At 47.2% G+C, this 19,100-nt stretch overlaps 1 protein-coding gene across 10 annotated transcripts in view; it reads left to right on the top strand.

Annotated features, from left to right (window-relative positions):
- The first annotated feature begins 7,531 nt into the window (after nt 1-7,531).
- The window catches only part of SIPA1L2 (signal induced proliferation associated 1 like 2), a 213,397-nt gene continuing 201,828 nt past the window's right edge, over nt 7,532-19,100 (top strand). For 6 of the 10 annotated variants that reach the window (XM_057308323.1, XM_044386057.3, XM_057308326.1 and 3 more), the window contains exon 1: nt 8,194-8,367. The gene's annotated coding sequence lies outside the window, so the exon portion shown is untranslated. Of the gene's footprint in view, nt 7,789-8,193; nt 8,368-19,100 lie in introns of those variants that run through there. The other 4 variants (XM_057308331.1, XM_057308330.1, XM_057308328.1 and 1 more) reach the window with 2 other exon arrangements.

The following is a 19,100-nucleotide window of genomic DNA, read 5'->3' as shown; positions in this document are numbered from 1 at the left end:
GTGAGCATCATAAGATAATAATTGTAAACATTGGAAAGAATGAGATTTTCCAGGGAGGGAAGAGTAGGAGCTAGCCCTGAGGGGCATCCAACGTGAAGATGGTAGAGAAGGAAAGGAGTTTGAGAGGAAGTGAGGAGTGGGCAGCAGGGAGGTCAGACGGAATCCAGGAGAAGGTTACACATGGGGCAAAGGGCAGTGAGTGTTCCAAGAAGAAGTAGTCTGTGGTGGCAAATATTCCCAAGAGATCCAGGAAGCGCATGTTGGAGCCAGACTGTGGAAGGTCCAAACGTTAGTAAGGTGAGGAGACTTCGGCCGTTGTCCAGGAGGCACCAGGAAGCTCGGGAGGGATTTTGAGCTGGAAGTCAATGCCCTTGAAGTAGTGCGTATCCAGTGGTTTGGAGGTTGAGGGGCAGAAAACAAAGAGCTCATTTAAGAGAGCTGTCCACACTGGAGGAGAAAAGCACCTAAGGAGGATGGTGACCCAGGACGGGGAAGGAGACTGGTGTGGGAGACCGCTGGGGAATACGTTAGTGGTCTCACATTGGATCGTTGAAGGCAGAGAAAGAGAGGAATCCAAGGAAGCCCTACAGGATCTAGTATTTAGAAGATAACAGCAACATTGTCACGATGTCAGGGTTAGCAAGAGGAGCCAGTCTTTGGGGAAAACTTGGTTTCCCACCTGTGGAGATGTAGCTAATATTGTGAAATACTGATGGAGGCTTTTTTTAAAAAAAAAGATTTTATTTATTTATTTTAGAGAGACAGAACATTTGAGGGGAGGCAGAGGGAGAGTCTCAAGCAGATTCCCTGCTGAGCGCAGAGACCACGTGAGGCTGGATCTCACGAGTTTGAGATCATGACCCTGAGATCACGACCTGAGCCGAAACCAAGAGTTGGATGCTTAACCCTCTGAGCCACACTGGTGCCCGGACGGAGGCTGCTTCTTGTAGGTGGATGAAACTGGCGCCTGTCACAGGCTCTTTGCTCAGTCACTCCTCTGTGCATCGACAAATAAGGAAGTGAAATAGCACAGGGGCCAGAGTTCATCTTTGCAACCTCCACACCTGATTTTACAGTTTCCAGAAACAATGGAATTAGGAGTCCAAAGGTGTTTCGATTTTGTTTTATGGCCCTTTTCTCCTTACTTACTGTTTCAATCTTAAAATTTATGGGCTTAGTCTGTCCATATCAAAGACTGAATGTTCAGATTTTGTGGGAAGAATTTACATTGCTCCTCCTTGGCCATTCTTCTCCTATTTCTGTCTGATTGCCTCCTCACCCTTCACTCTCTCCTTTTGTTTCCTCTCCTTTAAAGGTCTCTCCCCAAGAACGCTCAAATGCAGCTTTTTTTTTTTTTTTAAAAAAGATTTTATTTCTTTATTAGAGAGAGACAGAGAGCAGGAGCAGAGGGAGACAGACAAGCAGACTCCCCGCTGAGGAGGGAGCCTGACTCGGAGCTCGATCCCAGGTCCCTGAGATCATGACCCGAGCCAGAGGCAGACACTTAACCAACTGAGCCACCCAGGCGCCCCAAGTGCAGCTCTTCTTGCCCAAATGCCACAGACAACCAAATGCCAGCGTGAAGAAACATGGTCTTGTGAATCCACCTGAAAATTGGAAAGCAGAAACCTTCTAGTCTTGATAGGACATTCTTGATCTCTATTTCTCCCGTATATGTCCTAACAATCTCTAAGAAACATCCATCCCCTCTGACGATTGAAGTGTCATCCTATAAACATTTGTCTCTTATAGACTGAACATTTTTCTTTATGGGTTAGCAAGCACATCCTCAAAGTAAACCCTCTTCATCCCTGTAGCTTCAGTGCCTTGCAAGATGCTGGAGATCCCTGGTACCCAGCCTGTCGCCTACTGAATGAACAACAAAGGCGGCAGAAGGGTCTGTCTTCCCCTCCCTTTTCTCCCTCTCGTTTTTAACTTCTTTTTTCCCAGAGGGTGAATTTTTCCATCAACTTTGCAGAAAGATGTGGAGAGCAGTCACCAGGTACAGTGAAACGTCTTGCACGTTGATGCTGCTTAGAATTTAATTAACAACTAAAAATGTAGTTACAGGAGACTGTTAAAATTAGGAAAGCAAGGGTTTGCCAAACTGTAGACAGCTTTGGATTCATAATCGATATTAAAGAGAAATCATATGTAAAATAACAACTGCAAATGTTATTACTGGAGACTTAAAATTAGGAAAGCAAGGGTTTGCCAAACTGTAGACAGCTTTAGATTCATAGCCAATATTAAGGAGAAATAATGTGCAAAAGGTAAATATATATATGTGAATATGTATACACACAGATATATATGACTTTTCTGTATTAATTTCTTTAGAATTATTACCTCGCCGACTATGTGCGGCGCTTTTTAGCGTTATTATTGATAGACGCCATCTAGTGGTAGGCAATAGCAGCTGCTCACAGATCAATTGAACTTACATTGTTACTATGATTGCTTGGTTATTTCTAAAAAGTACTGTATGGTGACTAACATAACATAATAAAAAATTACTATTAAAAAAAAAGAAAATGTCAAAAAGAAAAAAAAGTAGAACCCAAAACACTGGTGAATGAATACTGTTTAAGTCCCGAGTAGGAATAAAACTTGGAGGATTAAGATATAAACTTTACATCTCCTATGGCAGAAAATAGGAAAACAAATATAGGACTTTATCTCTCAGTGTAATGATCCTCCCAGTCCTCTATTCATCCATCATCTATTTACCAAGCCCCTCCCCTGTGCCGGGTTCTGTGTGAGGGGCTGGAAATAAAAGGCCAGTCCCTACCTTGAAGGGGTAGGAGGAGGTGGTAAGCACTGGCGATGCAGTGTGTTTTCAGCACTCGCTGCGTGCAGTCACCATGCTGAGCACTTTATACCCCAAATCACAAGGAGTCATCACCACCACTCTCTTGATGTATGGCTACCCTGATTTTCTTACTTTGAATTGTCACTTGTCTATAGTCATGCATCTAAGAAGCTTCCCAACCAGATTCAGAGCCAGAGGTGTCTGATGCCAAAGCACGTGAGCTCCTAAAACATCCCCGATCTGGGTTTCCACCAACGCAAGAGCAAAGGGGGAAGATGCTTTTGGATTATATGCAGTTTAGGCCTTTTTCTTTTTGTCTTTTTGAGGTGAGGGGAGGTAAGGGGACGGAAGACAGCCGTCAGAGGGATACAATTTGTACGAGTTGCTTAGCTGTGCGTCTGGGCTGGGGAAGGTAAAGGGAAGACGATGTGAGTAGCTTTGGGCAAGAGCTTGGATCATCAGAAGAGAGATAATGCACGTGTCTTGGAAGATTCTTGCAGACACACTGGATTGGGAACATTACAGCAAAGATCAACATAGATGATTTCTTATTTGTGAAACAGATATTAAGAAAACAAGATGGGGCGCCTGGGTGGCGCAGTCGTTAAAGCGTCTGCCTTCGGCTCAGGGCGTGATCCTGGCGATCCGGGATCGAGTCCCACATCAGGCTCTTCCGCTGTGAGCCTGCTTCTTCCTCTCCCACTCCCCCTGCTGTGTTCCCTCTCTCGCTGGCTGTCTCTCTGTCACATAAATAAATAAAATCTTAAAAAAAAAAAAAAAAAAGAAAAAAAAAAAAGAAAACAAGAAACCCTTCCCTTCTGAAAGATATGTCACCGATTCTCGATCCCTCCAAATCTTCACGCGCACCTCTCTACAACATGCAATTTTTAATGTATTGACTATGCACTGTTCTTAGAATTTTCCTATGTAAAAATCCCAGCTTAGCCATATTATACGTTTTTGAGGATGATCTGGTTACCTGTACATAAGAATCTTCTGCATCCCCCAGAGCAGAAATGAGTACACAGAAGGCCTCCTCATATCCTTGCAGAATTTTTATTTTTTATTAGAACAGTTTTCTTCTCTGGCTCCTATGGGAAATAGGTGTTACATCATTTTATAACTCTTACCTTATTCTATTGAGTTCCATTTGAAGAGGAATAGGTACTGTCTTTTTATCAAGACTACTGGAACACGTACAACCACATCCAGTAGCCCAGCTTTCTGAGCTGGTGATTAACCGTGGCTTTTTTTTTTAATTTTTTTTTTTTTTTATTGCACCAGAAGTTGGCACTTTTTTAAAAAAAAATTTATTTTTTTATTTTATAAGACCACAGCCTAACAAGTTTCTGTTGGGAGAGCTTGCCATTTTGAGAGGAAGGGAAGCATTGCCTATATCCTCGTCTGCTTGGGATGATTTCCTTCTAAGAAGAAAATGGGACCTCGCACAGACAAAGCACTAGATAAGTATATGTTATGTAAGTGAGTAAGCCTGTGCTCAGCCAAAGGGCACAGCTGTTTCCCAAGCATGCCTCGCACTGTTCGTTCCTGTGTCTTTGCCCATTGAGCTGCTTCTTGCTGGTAGTGTTCTCTTCTCTCCTCCTTGCTCGGCAGGTTTGGTATCTTTGATGAACCTTTTCCCCCTTGGCTCAAGTTTTGCCTGCAGGCGGTTGGCTGTCCCGCTCTCCCTGTGGGCACCACTCATCAGTGGTCCCGAGCACCTGCTCCTTATCATGACATTCACAAACACTGGTGTTCAGCTCTTTGGGTCCTTCAAGTCTATCAGAACGCCCTGAAGGTAATATGAAATCAATACACATTTGTTGCAATGTATGAATATTCATTTAGCTTAAAAGAAATACTTTTGAAAAGAGGGTTGATAGTAGAAAAGGGGAAGAGGAAATGAGGGTGGGAATCAAAACCATTATTAACTTAGATAGCCATTAGGGTTTATTATGGTCCATAAATATGGTTTGTAGGGAGAAACTGGCTGTGGTGGGTTAAGAAAGTAAGATTCTTGTTTTGCTAAATTCAAAGGTAAATAGATATGAGTACTAGCCAAGGTCAGCCAACAAACTCAAAATCTTGGAACGGCATAGACAGCTGGTATGTCTTTGAACTCTGTGCCTTTTTACACCATTGGGAGAAAAAATAGTTAAGACTGATGTTGGAATTATTTCAGAAGGAGTTGATGTGCTGATTCAGAATTGTAAAGAGGATTACTCCCTCGAGTTTGTTTCTTTAGGAACCCCTTAGAGCACAATGAAATGCACAGGAGCAAACAGACTTGAGAGGCAGAAAGTGAACAAGGCGGGAGGAAGCCTGGACCTGAGGGAAGGGGACAGTGACAAGATGGACACATGACCCTTCACTCTAGCTTTCGGGTAAATAGAGTGTCACACTTCATAGTTGATATTTTTCTCTAGAACTTCAGCAAAATTTATAGCTTTAATAGAAAAAGATTTTTTCCCCAGTAAGATATCCTAAGGCCAAAATACTGCACTGATGTCTTAACAGGGGAGGTAATTTCCATTTCTGCCCTTTCCCAAAAAGGCATGAAACAAGAGGGCTGATGCAAACACCAGTGAGGAAGGACACAAGCATTAAATCTGGTAGTATTTCTAGAGTATGTTTTTGGGGAAGAAGATGCAAACTCATTCCTGAGCTTTTTCCCTTGAAGATCTCACAGTGTGTTACAAGGAGGACACCTTGTGGGGCTGGCCCTGGGCCCCATTCCCACTATCCAGCATTGGTCAGACATGGCAAAGGGGCTCGGTATATGTCTCCTGAAGCCGTGGACACAGTGACGAGGGAGGGCTGCATGTGACCTGGGGCCATGGGAAATCAGAAACTCTTGCCGGCTTTCCTAAACACAGACAGCTGATTACTCTGTGCTGTGCCGTAGAAGCACTTGTAAAAATGCCACCGACTTTGGTAGTGGCCAAAAGGGCCCAAGGTATTTGGGCTTTAGTTCGCAAAACGCAAGGAGAAAGATGGTAATGTGGGAGAGGAAGAGAATTGTGGCTGACATCATCGCGCGTCTGGGCACACTTCCTTATAAGATCGTTCCGTACTGGACATTAGGAACAGATCAAAGTTCCTCATCTACCGGACAATGGGCGACTGCAGCTGCAGCAGCGAGAGCCACCTCAGGGCCAAGCCACTGACTCAGGCAGTCTGAGCCATTGGAGTCAAATTGCAGGGGGAGCCGTGGTTCCGATCGTCAAGGCCCTTACGGAATAGTGGGAAAGACAGAGAAACGAACAACGATGTGAAGCGTGAGAAGTACGTGTTATGAAGGGAACTGTGTCCTCCCTAGGCTCCCCCAGCCAAGGTCCGTCCATGACTGATCCTGTGGGATTTTGTTCATACCTCTAGTAGAACGTGTAAGATGTATGAGGATCGCCACCTGTGAGATGGTGAGCTCCTGAAGAGCAGGGCCCATGTCCTGTGTGTTCTTAGATCCCCTGCTCTTAGCATCTTTCAGGAACACTACAGCAGCTCCGTATTGCGTTTGTTGAATGAATAAGTGACAATCTTGTAAGTGCTGATAATGGGGCCACAGTTGGGAAGCCTGGCAAACATGGAGCACTCAGAAATTTTGTCATGCCATTGTAACACTCTCTGACGTGTTTTATCACACCCACTCCCTCATATTATACCCATATTTTACAAAGGGATGTAAAAGATTGTAGGAAGTGTACATGCTTTAGATAACAGAGAAATACAGCATGGGAGCAACGGCCTCTAATTTTTCACAGGGTTCTGTTCTAGGGAGTGTTTGTGATGGGGAAGTACATGCAACTTTATCTCTCCAGGAAGAATTCTGCCTCTAGAAAGAGGAACTGAAGGCCCTGAATCCAGTCTCAGGAAACCGCCTGGCCAGCTCCGCAGTGGTAAAGCCAGCTCAGGAAATGCTATGGTGGGGCTGAAAGGTAAGTTAGAGACTACTTAAACCGGTCTACTCCTGCTTAGAGGTTGTGACTCCCACTGTCTGATTACACAGAGCCAATTCCACTGTAGCCAAAACAAGTCTTCTCTTAAGACTTCCTCAAATTTTTCAGCAACCAATTCAAGTGTCGAACAATTTAGTTTCAGGTAGTGCTTCCTCCTGGGTGATCAACATTTCCTAGGAACGTAGAAAAAGATGGGTATATAAAAACTTCATTTCCTCCTCCTCCACATGAAGATCCAAAGGCATTCCTGCTCTAGGCTGAGGATTGCCTGGGGCGGGGCGGGCCAACTCGGGGCTGGGCCTGGGGCACCTGGACTTCTCACCTCTCCTAACACCTCCCCACTCCCCCCACCCTGGCCACCCGCCACCAAGCTCCGAAAGTTTTCATCTCTGCAGCATTCCTGCGCGCTGGCACCTTCCTGACCTCATCTTAACGTTCCATTTATTTGTACATTTCTCCGTGCCACCTCCCACCCCAGCCCTGGGGGGCAGGGGCTTTGCCAGGGTTGTCCCTGGGCGCCCTCCCCGGGCTGAACACAGTAGGGGCACCTTCTGGGCAGTCCTGGGACGCCCCCCTCCCAGACCGGCACACAGTAGGGGCACCGCCTGGGCGCTCCGGGGGCGCCCTCCCAGGCCCGCACACAGTAGGGGAGCCGCCTGAGTGGTCCGGGAGCGCCCTCCCAGGACGGCACGCAGTCGGATCTCGCCCCTCCTACCGTCCTCTTCTGAACACAGCGAGGCAGTCGGCGATTCTGCTGCGTTTTGGGGCAGGTGCCCGCGCAGCGCGCACGGCGGCTGGCTGTGTCTCCTCGGCCGGCGACACTCGGGCTCCGGCGGCGCCGAGATCCGAGCGCCGGGCGGGCGCGTCTCTCCCTGATACGGAGAGTGGAAGGCCGGGCAGGGTCGTGAAGGCGCGAGGGGGCCGCTCGGAGCTGGACTCGGGGTTTTTAACTTATTCCAGCCAGAGGGGTTAAACGAGTCCGCGGAGGGCGGCGCCGGCCCTCCCAGAGCGCGGGTCCAGGTAGGCTGCACCTCCCTCGAGGTCGCCAGACGCCGCGCCCCCGCGCCCCGCAGTCCCCTCCCGGGGAAGGGTGCCCGAACCCCTCCGGGACGCGCCGCTCTCGCGCGCCGCGGGGCCTGGGAACAGCGCACCGGCTGAGCCCGGAGCCCCGCGGGGCGGCGGGATGGACGGCGCCCGCGCCCAATCGCGGGGCGGGGCCGAGGGGGCCTGCAGGCGGCGGCCAATGGGAGGCCTCAAAGCGGGCGGGGGGCGGTGCCGCCGGGCGGGCGGGCGGCGGCGTCGGGAGCCGGCGCGGCAGACCGGGAGCCCGGGAGGAGCCGGCGGAGCGGGAGGAGGATTACCGAGGAGGAGGAGCAGCGCCGCGCCCCCGCCCCGGCCGCCCGCCCGCCCGCCCGAGCACAGGCCGACAGCTCTAGCCGCAGCCGGCGGGTCCGGGCCGCCTCCCGCCGGAGCCCGGCGCCGGCAGAGTCCGGGCCGATGGGCAGCCCCGGGCAGCGGCGGGCGGCGAGGCGGCGGCCCCGGTACGCGCCGCCGCGCGCTCGCGGGCTGTAGCAGGTCCCCGCGGACTGCGTCTCCGAGGTGCGTGTAGGGCGAGCGGACGGGGAGCGAGGCGGGATCCACTTGGGAGCCCTCGGGTGGTGTCCGGGCACGGCCTCGGCGAGGACTGCCCGGGGTGAAGGGGCTGCCCCGGGGACGCTTCGGGGGCTGACGGCGGGGTGGGCGGCAGGGCAGGGCAGGGGCGCGGGGCGGGGGTCCGGCTGGTAAATGCGCCCGCGCTCCGGAGCCCTGGGAAGAAGAGGAGCCGCCGCGCTCGTTCTCTCAAAGTTATCGATCGGCAGAAAGGTTATTCCCGTCTTGGTGACACGAGCACTAATGAGGACCTCCTCTGGGTGCGCAGCAACTCCTCTGTGACTAACCTAAGAGCAAAGATAAAAGGCTGCCGGACGCGGTGCCCCGGCGCGCCGGGCGGGGTTACTTGCTGAACTTGCTGCGGGGTGTAGTCCCCCGGGAAGGTGTGCGCCCCAAGCGCGCGCCCTCGCCGGCGCCCGGCTCCCTCTTTGTAAGATCCGGAGCCGCGGCGAGCGCCCTTCCAACTCGGCGCGACCTCCCTTCGGGGTCCCGACGGCTCCGCCACCTCCCCGGTTCCCGTGCCTCGCTCCATCCTCCGCTCCCGGGCCTTGCCGGGTCCCCCTATATTATTAAAGCTAGTTTGACCACGTCCTGGGAGTATCCCCACGAGCACCTACAGATTAATTGTCAACCGTGCCACAAACCCAAAGAATCAATTTCGGTTCATCATCTACCAGCGAGAGCCAATGCTTCTGGGGAAGAGAAAACAACTTGGCATTACCCCTCTGGGAGATATTTGTCATCATTAACCTGCTTCAGTTAAATTAATTCAGCCCAAGATGACTCCAGCGTGAGTATTGGAAAAATCAAGTGCATTGGTCACAGAACTGTGGTCACCAAAACATGATTTTGGTCAAAATAAAATTGTGCATGTTTTGGATTTTATGTAGATTAGAGTTGGTTTTCATAAGGATGGCCCTTTTAAAAAAAAAAACAAAACAAAGAATCTTGACGATTCTCATAGGTTTGTTCTCAGTAAGTTCAAAATAGTCACTAAGATTTTTCTTTTCTTTGCCTCTTTTGTCTGCAGTTTTCATTTCTAAATGTTAACACTAGATGGCTTTCTTATGACAGGCATTTAGTAAACTGGGCTTTTGAGTTGCCTATCTGCAATCCGGGCTGCAATTTTTTCCAGTTTTGCAATTAGGAATGGGAAAGAAAAAAAAATCTCCAGAACTGTTGCTTTCTTTGAAATATATTACTTCTTACAAAACAAACATCTAGATTTCAAGAGGTGTCCTATTATTTCTGGCATTCCTAAAGATGAATTTCAAGAGACAACTTGGTCACCATTTTTAGTCACAGATTTAAGGATGTCTGTTTCGTGTTTTGATTTATTTGAGGAATACATTTGAGGAATGTATGTAGACAGCATTTTCACTTACTATGTTTACTGCTTAATTTAGTAGTTCACTGCTTGATTCAGAGACGGATAAAACAATGTTATTCATGGGCAAGTGCAGTCTTTCTTGAGTTTTGGGTACAGTTACAGCATTGATTCTTCCTTAGATTCCAGTGATGCAGGTAGTTGGAGTCTGTATGCATGGTTCATAGGAAGGATTGTTCTAGGGGCGTCTTTATCTTTCTCCCTAGTTGGTACTTGGTTTTTCACTTCTAAGCACAACCCCTTTTATGAGAGAAGTACAGTAGCCTGTGGTTGGCCATTTTAGCAGAAGCAGGTTTTCAGTTATACGTTTTTAGTCCTTTTTTTTTCTAAAGCAAGACCATGGCAGCGTGTCCAAATCTTGCCTTGGTAGGAAAACTTGTTTATAAGCTGTAGAAATATCTTGGACTTATTTTATAGATGTCGTTTATTGTGTGTCTTACCCAGCTTAAAATATGACATGTTGAATTTGTTTGTTCTAAATTAGAGTGTATTCATAAATAGCTGAAGGGGAAAAAAAAACTCTCCTGCAAACATCTGGGAAGTAGGAAATGAAATCAGAAACCGCTTTTATCAGTACCCACATGCTACCTATAGATGGGGTGAAATGAACTTGGGTAAGAACCAGTGTAAGCATTTGGTCTGTAAAATAAGAGCTAAATTACAGGTATGGAGGTAGAGCGTCTGGCTTTGGGGTACAGGCTGCAGATTTTCCCCAGCTGATTTAAGTGTATCTTTTTCATCAGATGCTTATGTTTTTAAGTCTTAGCCTTTCTTAAAGAGCTTTAATTTTATGGAATATGATAGGGGAATTATCAGAGCACCATGATTTGGCTTTTATGATGTTTATTGTAGTTAGAGCTGTGTACTGGGGGGTTGTAAGTTGTGCCCCCCCCCCCCGCCCTGCCTTGCTACTGGAATGGTATTTTAAAGGATTCCTTGATATCTGAGCTTACTAAACACCTGTCTGCCTCGGGATCTTTTCACCTGAGGCAAAATGAATAGTAGGTTATTAATTTTGATAGTCTATCTGTTCTTGAAAGTGAGGAAATATTAGTGAGCTATCTTTAAAGGGCAACTGTCTGGTAACTGAAACTGGTTTGAAAGTGTTCATGTTTGGTCATCAAAGCTAATTTAAAAGGGGTTGTGTTTACCGCCTACTTTGCAAAGAACTACGTGTTTGAGTGGATACTGCCCCCATTCGAATTCCAGCCACAATTGGTAAATGCAAGGTGTTTTGTTTTGTTTTTGAGATTGAGGAAGGCATGGAGTCATCGCATGTATGATCTACTTGTCTTGGCGGTTTAGGATTACATATCCTTTCAAAGACATGCTGAATTTGAAGAAAATTTAGACTGTTGTTGTTAACTGAAAAGCAAAGCAGGTTTTTTTTTTCTGTTTTGAACTTGAATGAAATATGACGTACTGTTCTAAAGAATACAAGGAACCATGTTCCAGATTTTTCTACTCCAATGAATGTACCTAATTCCCTTGCAGGGTGATAGAATATGGAGAACATTAGGCGGGAGGGACAGGAACAGCTTAGTTTCCTGCCTCTACGCCTGGTGCAAATGGGTTTGGATGAATTATTTCTGTGATCCCATTCAGCACCAACATTTTAGATTTCTTTCACATTTAAAATAAAGGTTTTCGAGTAGCGGACATGACTGATGGTGATAGTTGATATTTTTTCATGATTTTGTATTTTCTTTCATTGCCTTATCGTGTGTTTGTATATGGGCATTGGTTTAATGAACTTGGTTTACCTCGGAATCTGATTCAGGAATTGCTTTTCTGTTCCAATCACATTTAGCTGTGAGCCCTCAAAGGAGAGAGAACAATACAACAGGACTTTAAATGCTTCATAACTTCAGAGCTAAATTATTTTGGCCCTTCCTGGACTTGATTCAGGAGCATTGGTTCCCAAGAGTGGTTGAAGTGAGCCGGATCTGACCCACAGTGGAGGTTCTGTGTCTTGAGAAATTTCATATTTAGTGTAACCCAATTCCATGATACTCCCCCCCCCCCCCGCCCCCGTATGGCCAAGTTGGGTGATAAGAAAGAAGGAAAGAGGCAGTAAGTTGAGTCTAGGTGTTCTAGCATCTTCGTACTACAAAGGTCCTTAAGGTTACCCCTTCCTTGCTGTATTATTGCTGTATTTTTGTGTGTTCATCCACCTGTAAAATTAAAAACACAGAAACAAAAGGAGATTTTAGGGATTGTCATATTTGTCAGTATGTGGTGCTGCCATGCAAATATTGAAAATTAAGGGTAGCAGTTACTATCAGTTTTCAGTGCATTTCATCAAGATATATTGATACATATCCTACCCTCCCCCCAAAAAAGGAGGAAAGAATATGCATGCCTTCAGACAGGAAGGTTCTTCCCCACCAGAAGGGATATTTTTTGAAATTATCCCACATGTGCATATATACCCTCCCATACATGGATGCTTTTTCCTTTTGCACTGCCCAGTGATAACGTCACTGAGGACCAGGGTTTGGTAGTCGCAGTCCAGCCCAGCTAGCCTTTCTGTGATGCTTGGATCTCTTTATATGCTCCATGAGTGGTCTTCCAGCAATACCTGCACATGGCCTGCAAGGGGTGGAGAGCGCCACCCTTCGAATGTTTTAAGACTCTTAGAAGCTGCTTTTTACCTGTAGCATTGCAATCTAATTCTACCTGTTGGTTTGCTTTCTACTCCCTTGGTGGCCTGTAGAACAGATCTTTCTAGAGGCACATTTCAGTCACTCACTGAGCAACACCTGTCAGAGTTGGACCCAGAAATGAAGTCCTCCCACTCAGCTTGACCTGTGCAGAGTAGGAGTGCCCTTCCTTCCGCTTTGCATGTCCTGCTTGCACTGATGGAGTCCAAGTGCGTGTTCACTTTTTTGGTGGCCACGCTCCTCAGACTCCGTGAGTTTTCCTGTTCGCTGAAACCCCTGAGTCCTTAATCATATATGACCATGAGCCACGTCTTGCCTTCCTGTACAAATGTCATTGCAAGACCTAGCATGTATTGTGCTTTGTTTTGCTTTATTTTAGCGGGTGCTACCCCTGGCACTTCTTGGAATTTGGCTCTGTTATTTTTTGTCTGCTCTCCGAAAGAAATGCTGTGTGCAGAGTGCATCAGACTGGTCTCGATACATCTCCATCTAAGTTCCCTGATGAAATTGTTAAACTGGCTCAGCTATGAGTCGTGTCTCTAGGAAGCTTCCAGGTTTACAAGGAGTCACTCTCGGTTCAAGTTAGGTTACTAATGCACCTAATTTCTTACCAACTGGCCCCTGTCTCTCTGCCTTTTCCACGCAGATGTCCTGGGAGAGCATATCAAACGTCCTTTGCTGCTTCTCCTGCCCACGTTATCCTAAAACAGAAATGAGTTCAATTTTAGTGTGTCCCTAGTAATTAGAACCGCCCTCTGCATGGCTGGTGATTAAGAAATATTCGCTTAATGACTGACTGACTGAATGACTTAGAAAATAGGGCCCCACTGTGACCTCTGACCCCTGGAGGTCTTAGGCACTAAAAAGATTGTGGGAAAGATCAGAATGTTGTTGGACTTCCCACACTTGTTTTGCAGCTGGGTAGTATTTTATTTTGTCTAACTTTCAGGTAGTGGAGAAGAGAACCATGATCATTTCCCATTTTCCCGGTGTTTTGATTATCAATTAGTAGATACTCTGCCCTTCCTATCTCCCCGAGTCTGTTTAGTCCTGAGGGGCTTCTTGAGCTCTGCCCATTGGATTACTCCATATTTTTCCCTTTTGCATATTTGCTAAATCTGGAAGAAGCTCCCAGTTAGTGGAGCTGTTCAAGCAATCAGAGTCGTCCAAAGCAGGCTGTTTGGTTGTGCGCTCAGTTACTCATGAGTAAAAAAATCTAGGTAGAGAGCCAATGTTAAAAATTGTTACTGTGGGAAGTCAGAACTCTTGGATAAATAAAAAATTATGTATGCTGAGATGAACTATTTGTGTAGACTTAAAAAAGCATTTCTGATGGCAGTGCTTAGGGCATAGTAGGAGCCTGGGTGGTGAGCACGATGAGTGCTTTCCCGGTCTTTTCGGGGGCTTGATAATGCATTTGGTTCCTGGTTGAACAGTGGGCATTCACGTGGTTCAGGAATAGCTCTGGGATATGGGCTCCTTTCACCTGAAGTTTCTAATAAGTAATTTTAGGAATTACAATTTTCATTTTTTCACAAAGATCAAAAGCTGTTGTTGAGTGTTTAATACCTCAATCCAAAGAACAGGGATTTCTTTGTAGTAGTTTTCTTAAATTTTTTTCAACGTGCATACCCCTTCTGTACAAAATCACTTATTTAAATCAATGTACATGTATGTCTCTGCATATATAATGTCTGCGTATGTGTGTTTGTGCATATGTGTATGTACACATGTATGCGTGTAAATGTACCATCTACGATATGGACATTATAAAGCATAAAAATATACATTTTAAGAAGGGTGGTATTAAAAATAAATAGAAGTGGGATATTTCCTTTTGCATTACAAGGGCTCTTTTGTTTCCCTTCGAAATGTGTGGCCCCAGTCTGGAGACCCTTGCTCTACCACCCTCTCGGATTGGAGTTCACGACCGTTTGATAGCAGTTTCTCAGGGGCCTGTCAGTGTCTTGCAAGGGAAGTTTAAGACCCTATCCTTATGGGGCCCTCTGTTTACTGTATTTGTTCCTTTTCCGAAGACCTTCTTTTCTTTTCTTTCTTTCTTTTTTAACTTTGGGCTGTTCTCTTCCAGAATTGCTTATGGGTTACTTAATTAGAGGTTTCATTTTGGGATGGGGGAGGGGATAATGTACTGGGGGAGACTGTTCTCTTTGGACCGTTTCTGATTGAACTCAGCTGTTGAAGAAGCATCCTACTGTCACCAGCCCCATGATCAGGACAGAGGGACATAACTAACCATTTACTCATCTGGAAACTTTTTTTTTTTTTAAGATTTTATTTATTTATTTGACAGAGAGAGAGACAGTGAGAGAGGGAACACAAGCAGGGGGAGTGGGAGAGGAAGAAGCAGGCCTCCTGCTGAGCAGGGAACCCGATGCGGGGCTGGATCCCAGGACCCTGGGATCATGACCTGAGCCAAAGGCAGATGCTTAACGCCTGAGCCACCCAGGCGCCCCCGGAAACTTCTGAGGAGTAAGAACAATTTTTTTAAGTAGGCTCCACACCCAGCGTGGAGCCCAGTGCGGGTCTTGAACTCACGGCCCTGAGGTCGAGACCTGAGCTGAGATCAAGAGTCGGTTGCTTAACCGACTGAGCCTCCCAGGCATCCCTGAAGAGTAAGAATGTATTTGAAGGTACAGATTAATTGGATAGTTCTGCCTGTCAGTGTCATTGGCTCGAACCGTAGCACGCACCAGCCCCTCCTGCAAGGGAGTTAGGCAGCTTAGCCACCCAGCCTTTCCAGAGCCCCTGGCGCTGCAGCTGCCCCGCTGAACTAGTCCTTCCCACCTCACCCGCCCTCCTTTGTACTTTCTGCTCCCTTGTACTCTGCTTGACCTTAATCTGAAGCACTTAAGATTGCCTGACTTTATATTGTGTGTGTATGTGTGTGTGTGTGTGTGTGTGTGTGTGTGTGTGTATTTTTCAGATAAGCTCCACACCCAATGGGGGGCTTCAGCCCACAACCCTGAGATCAAGAGTCACATGCTGTACGGACTCAGCCAGCCAGGCACCTCCAGTATTGTAGCTTCATTGTTATATGCATATCTTCTGTCTCACCTCAATAGGACATAAGAGCTGCATGGGAGGGCCATTTCTGGTTTACTCCTGTCTTGCCTGTACTTCCATGGGTATACCACACCATAGGCTCTTAGCAAAGAAATATTTATTAAACGAATGATGGAGAGCCGTGGGTTTAAACATGAGCCAAGTGTGTCTCTTGGCTTTTGTTGAGCTAAGTGGTGTCGCCTCAAAAGTTCTGATTATTTCTTCTGTAAATGGTCTATCTAAAACAACCTTGTATACTTCATTTTAAATCTATTCCAGGGCATTTGAGATGACCCGTGATTGGACTTTGATACCAAACTAGTGGAAGTGGAGAAATAGTTCCTGAAGGGAGTAAGAGCAGAGGTCCATCTGTTCCATGAGGACCTTGGTAGCCCCGTTCAGAGGGCATGGTTTGGGATCCAGGGTGCCCTAGGGATGGCCTTCTTTTCATGAGAGAGAGTGTGGTCTGCACCTTTCCCAGGTTTCAGAGTCTCGAGTGCACAGCCCTGTCAGAATCCGATGAGGCTGCAGTTCACCTAAAAACCCTGGTCTGGGCTCATTACTAAAGGTGACTGGAGAGAGGATTTCTGGATTGTGTGGAGTCACCTGGAGCTTTTCACCTGTCAGTCCATTAGCCACGATCATCTCTAGAGGAGACAGTGATTTTGGAAAGCTCGCGTCAGGAGTACACTGTGTACCTCTCGTTGACTTCGCACTTTTGAGGACTGCAAAGTACGTGAGAGTTACTTATGCCTGAAGTATAGTGGGTGCTCAGTAAGCATAAAAGTCCCTCATCTTGACTATCCTGATACAGTGTTAATTCCCACAATCCAGGAATACAGAAGGCTGTCATTCTAACTCCTGTCTTTGTAAATCTGTGTGGTGATGTGCTGTGAGGAGATCTGAGGCACGACTGAGAGACTCAGCTGAATAGGAGTAAAATCACCTCATTGACCAACCGATTTTGCTTACTTGAGGGTCATTGGAAGTCGTTTGCTGGGAATCAACCATCTCTTCCTATTTAAAAACTTCCGTGTGATAGTAAGGATGAATGAAGGAGACCAATGTTTTTGACTTAGGAACTGAATGAAGAATTGGGGAGGGGTATTCTTCAAAATAAAACCAAAACAGCGATTGTGCTGGAACTTTCATTGTGTCCTCTCACATACTTACCAAGAACCTTGTAAACTGATAGGATGACCCCCTTTTACTGACGTGAAAACTAAGGCTTAAGGAGAGAACACATGCTTTTCCAAGTCTTTTTAGTCTTCGACTTTAAACCCGGTCTCTTTGCTCCAATGACAGGGCCCTTTCCTCTCTTCCCGGCTTCCTTGTGAGGTCTGGTTGGTTTCCGTAGATCATGGAAGGAGTGAATGCAAGGAGAGAGGAAGTAAAGAACGTGCATGCTCAGGAGAATGGTGGAATCCAACCAGCTGTCCCTGAAAGGGGGAGAATGGTAGCCCAGGGTTGTGCTGACGAGTCTGACAAGCGCCCTGTTCTATCAGCCAGTGGATCGTCTGTTATTAATTAGAAATGTTGTAGTTTGTGGTGGGGTAGCCCATTCAATCTGGTTATTTGTCCTTTATTGGGAAGTAAGTGGAACATTTCTTGAGCTCCTGCATCTTTGCCAAGATTAAAAGAAGTATAAGAGGAAAACAATTTTTGTTTTGCATTTATACTTTGCCAGATTTGCATAATCTTTGTGTGAGCCAGTTGAATGTGAATCCCTAAATAAATTTCAGGCATTTAAATATTTAAAAGGATTCATCACAGCACTTTACTCACCCAAAGAATAAGTGCTTACAACAAAGAGAAGAACCCTCTTGCAGATGTAGCCCATACAGACTTTGTTCACCTTGTCATTGAATGATAAAACATTAATAGTGAAGCTAGAATTGGAACATTCGCTGAAACGCTCAGCTGGCTCTCTTCCAAAATATTGTTTCCCTGGTAGAGAAAGCCGGACGGTTTGTTTAAAGCTGGCAGCTAGCCAGCCCCAAGGGCTCTGACGCAATCACTGCAGTCACTACTTTGCTCCGACTGCTAATTTTAGGGCAGTGAAATCTGGGTGATGTCTGATGACTGCTGTCGCCGTGCGTCTGGTGGCGTGGAGCTTTCCAAACCCATCCTCCGAGCCTGGCATCGCGGGCCGGGCTCGGCTCTGTCTCCGAAATGAGCTGTGGAGCAGAGGCGATGCTGGGCTGGCACCGGATGTGAGGAGTGCTGGGGAGCAGGGCCCTCACCGGGGCTGCAGGAGACACCGCCTCGAATCTCACTATTTTCTTTGTCACTCCGTCAACAAATCCGTCTCCCAGTACACTTGGCCGTGGGAGGTGTTGAGGATGGAGGCAAGTGTAAATAGAGGCTCCCGCCTTCCCGGGGCAGCCTGATGACAACATTCTCGTGTTTTCCTTGCTCTGTCTGCAAGCGCTGGCTGGTTTAGCACTGAGCTGCTGCTGCCTTCCCCTTTTCTGGGAAAGGGAAAACCGAGGAGCCAGATGATGATTTTTGGAAAGCCACTTCGGAGCACTGTGTGGAAGAGCCCCAGATTAGAATTTTCTGGCTATTGCAGGAGACGGAGGTGGCGTGAGGCGGGCTTCTGTGGCCACGTCCACCCCACCGAGCTTCCGGGACAGTGAGTATAATCCCATTTGAAAATAAGGACGTGAGCCACACAACCTCCAGGGCTGTTTAAACGCTGGCCTTCGACGATTTCCCAGGTAGCAGGAGGCGCCTGGGGTGTGAGACCCAGGAGCACCGGGGCCACGCACGTCATCCCCTCCTGGGCCCCAGGTGAGCGGCTGGCCCGGCCAGCAAATTCACCGACTCGCTGCATTTCCGGCCTCAGAGGGGCCCTTCCAGTTGTCCTCGAATCCGACTTCCTCCTGTGACCGATTCAGACGTTTAAGAGACTGCATTCACGGCCAGGCCCTGTCGTGTAAGGCAGCGGGCTGGGGGTTCTGGCCTCGCTGCTGGCCCCGTGTCAGGTAGCTGGGGAGAGTGCCCCTGGAGGAGACCCTGGGATGGACGGGCACTGCGGCTTCTTTCAGCTGAAGGCTCCGTGGGCCGCCCAGAGTGTGGAGGGTTTTGCTTAGTCAGGAGAACACTCGAGAAGGCAGGACCCGAGTTACGCTTTGGGACGTGGTGAGGATTTGAATTCTCCATGAGGGGCCCTTGTACGCAGTGACACTCGTGGCTCTGCAGGGACCAGAAAATGCAACTAGAACCCTGTCACTTGGTTGTTCATTGGACCCCCGTGTTGTCCACAGCTCACTGTGCCTCAAACGAAACTCACCTCCTTGCCTGGTTTAGGCTTTGCAACTCCAAAGGGGATTTTGACGATAAAGCAACATCAAGGAGAAGTGATGGACAGTATATTTGACATGGTGGTTAACTTGTCTGTCGTGTAAGATAGTCAGTCTGATTTTACCCCCATTGGAATTTGTTAAAGGTCATGCAGTGTCATAGACCTGCAGGAAAAAATAGAGAAAGTACATGACGTGCTTTTTTTTTTTTTTTTTTAAATTGAGGTGTAATAGATAATACTGTATTAGTTTCAGGTGTACAGC

The sequence above is a fragment of the Ursus arctos genome, unplaced genomic scaffold, assembly GCF_023065955.2.
Source record: "Ursus arctos isolate Adak ecotype North America unplaced genomic scaffold, UrsArc2.0 scaffold_7, whole genome shotgun sequence".
NCBI classification, from domain to species: Eukaryota; Metazoa; Chordata; class Mammalia; order Carnivora; family Ursidae; genus Ursus; species Ursus arctos.
Note: the sequence above shows the minus strand (reverse complement) of the source record. Positions and strands in the feature narration are given on the sequence as shown.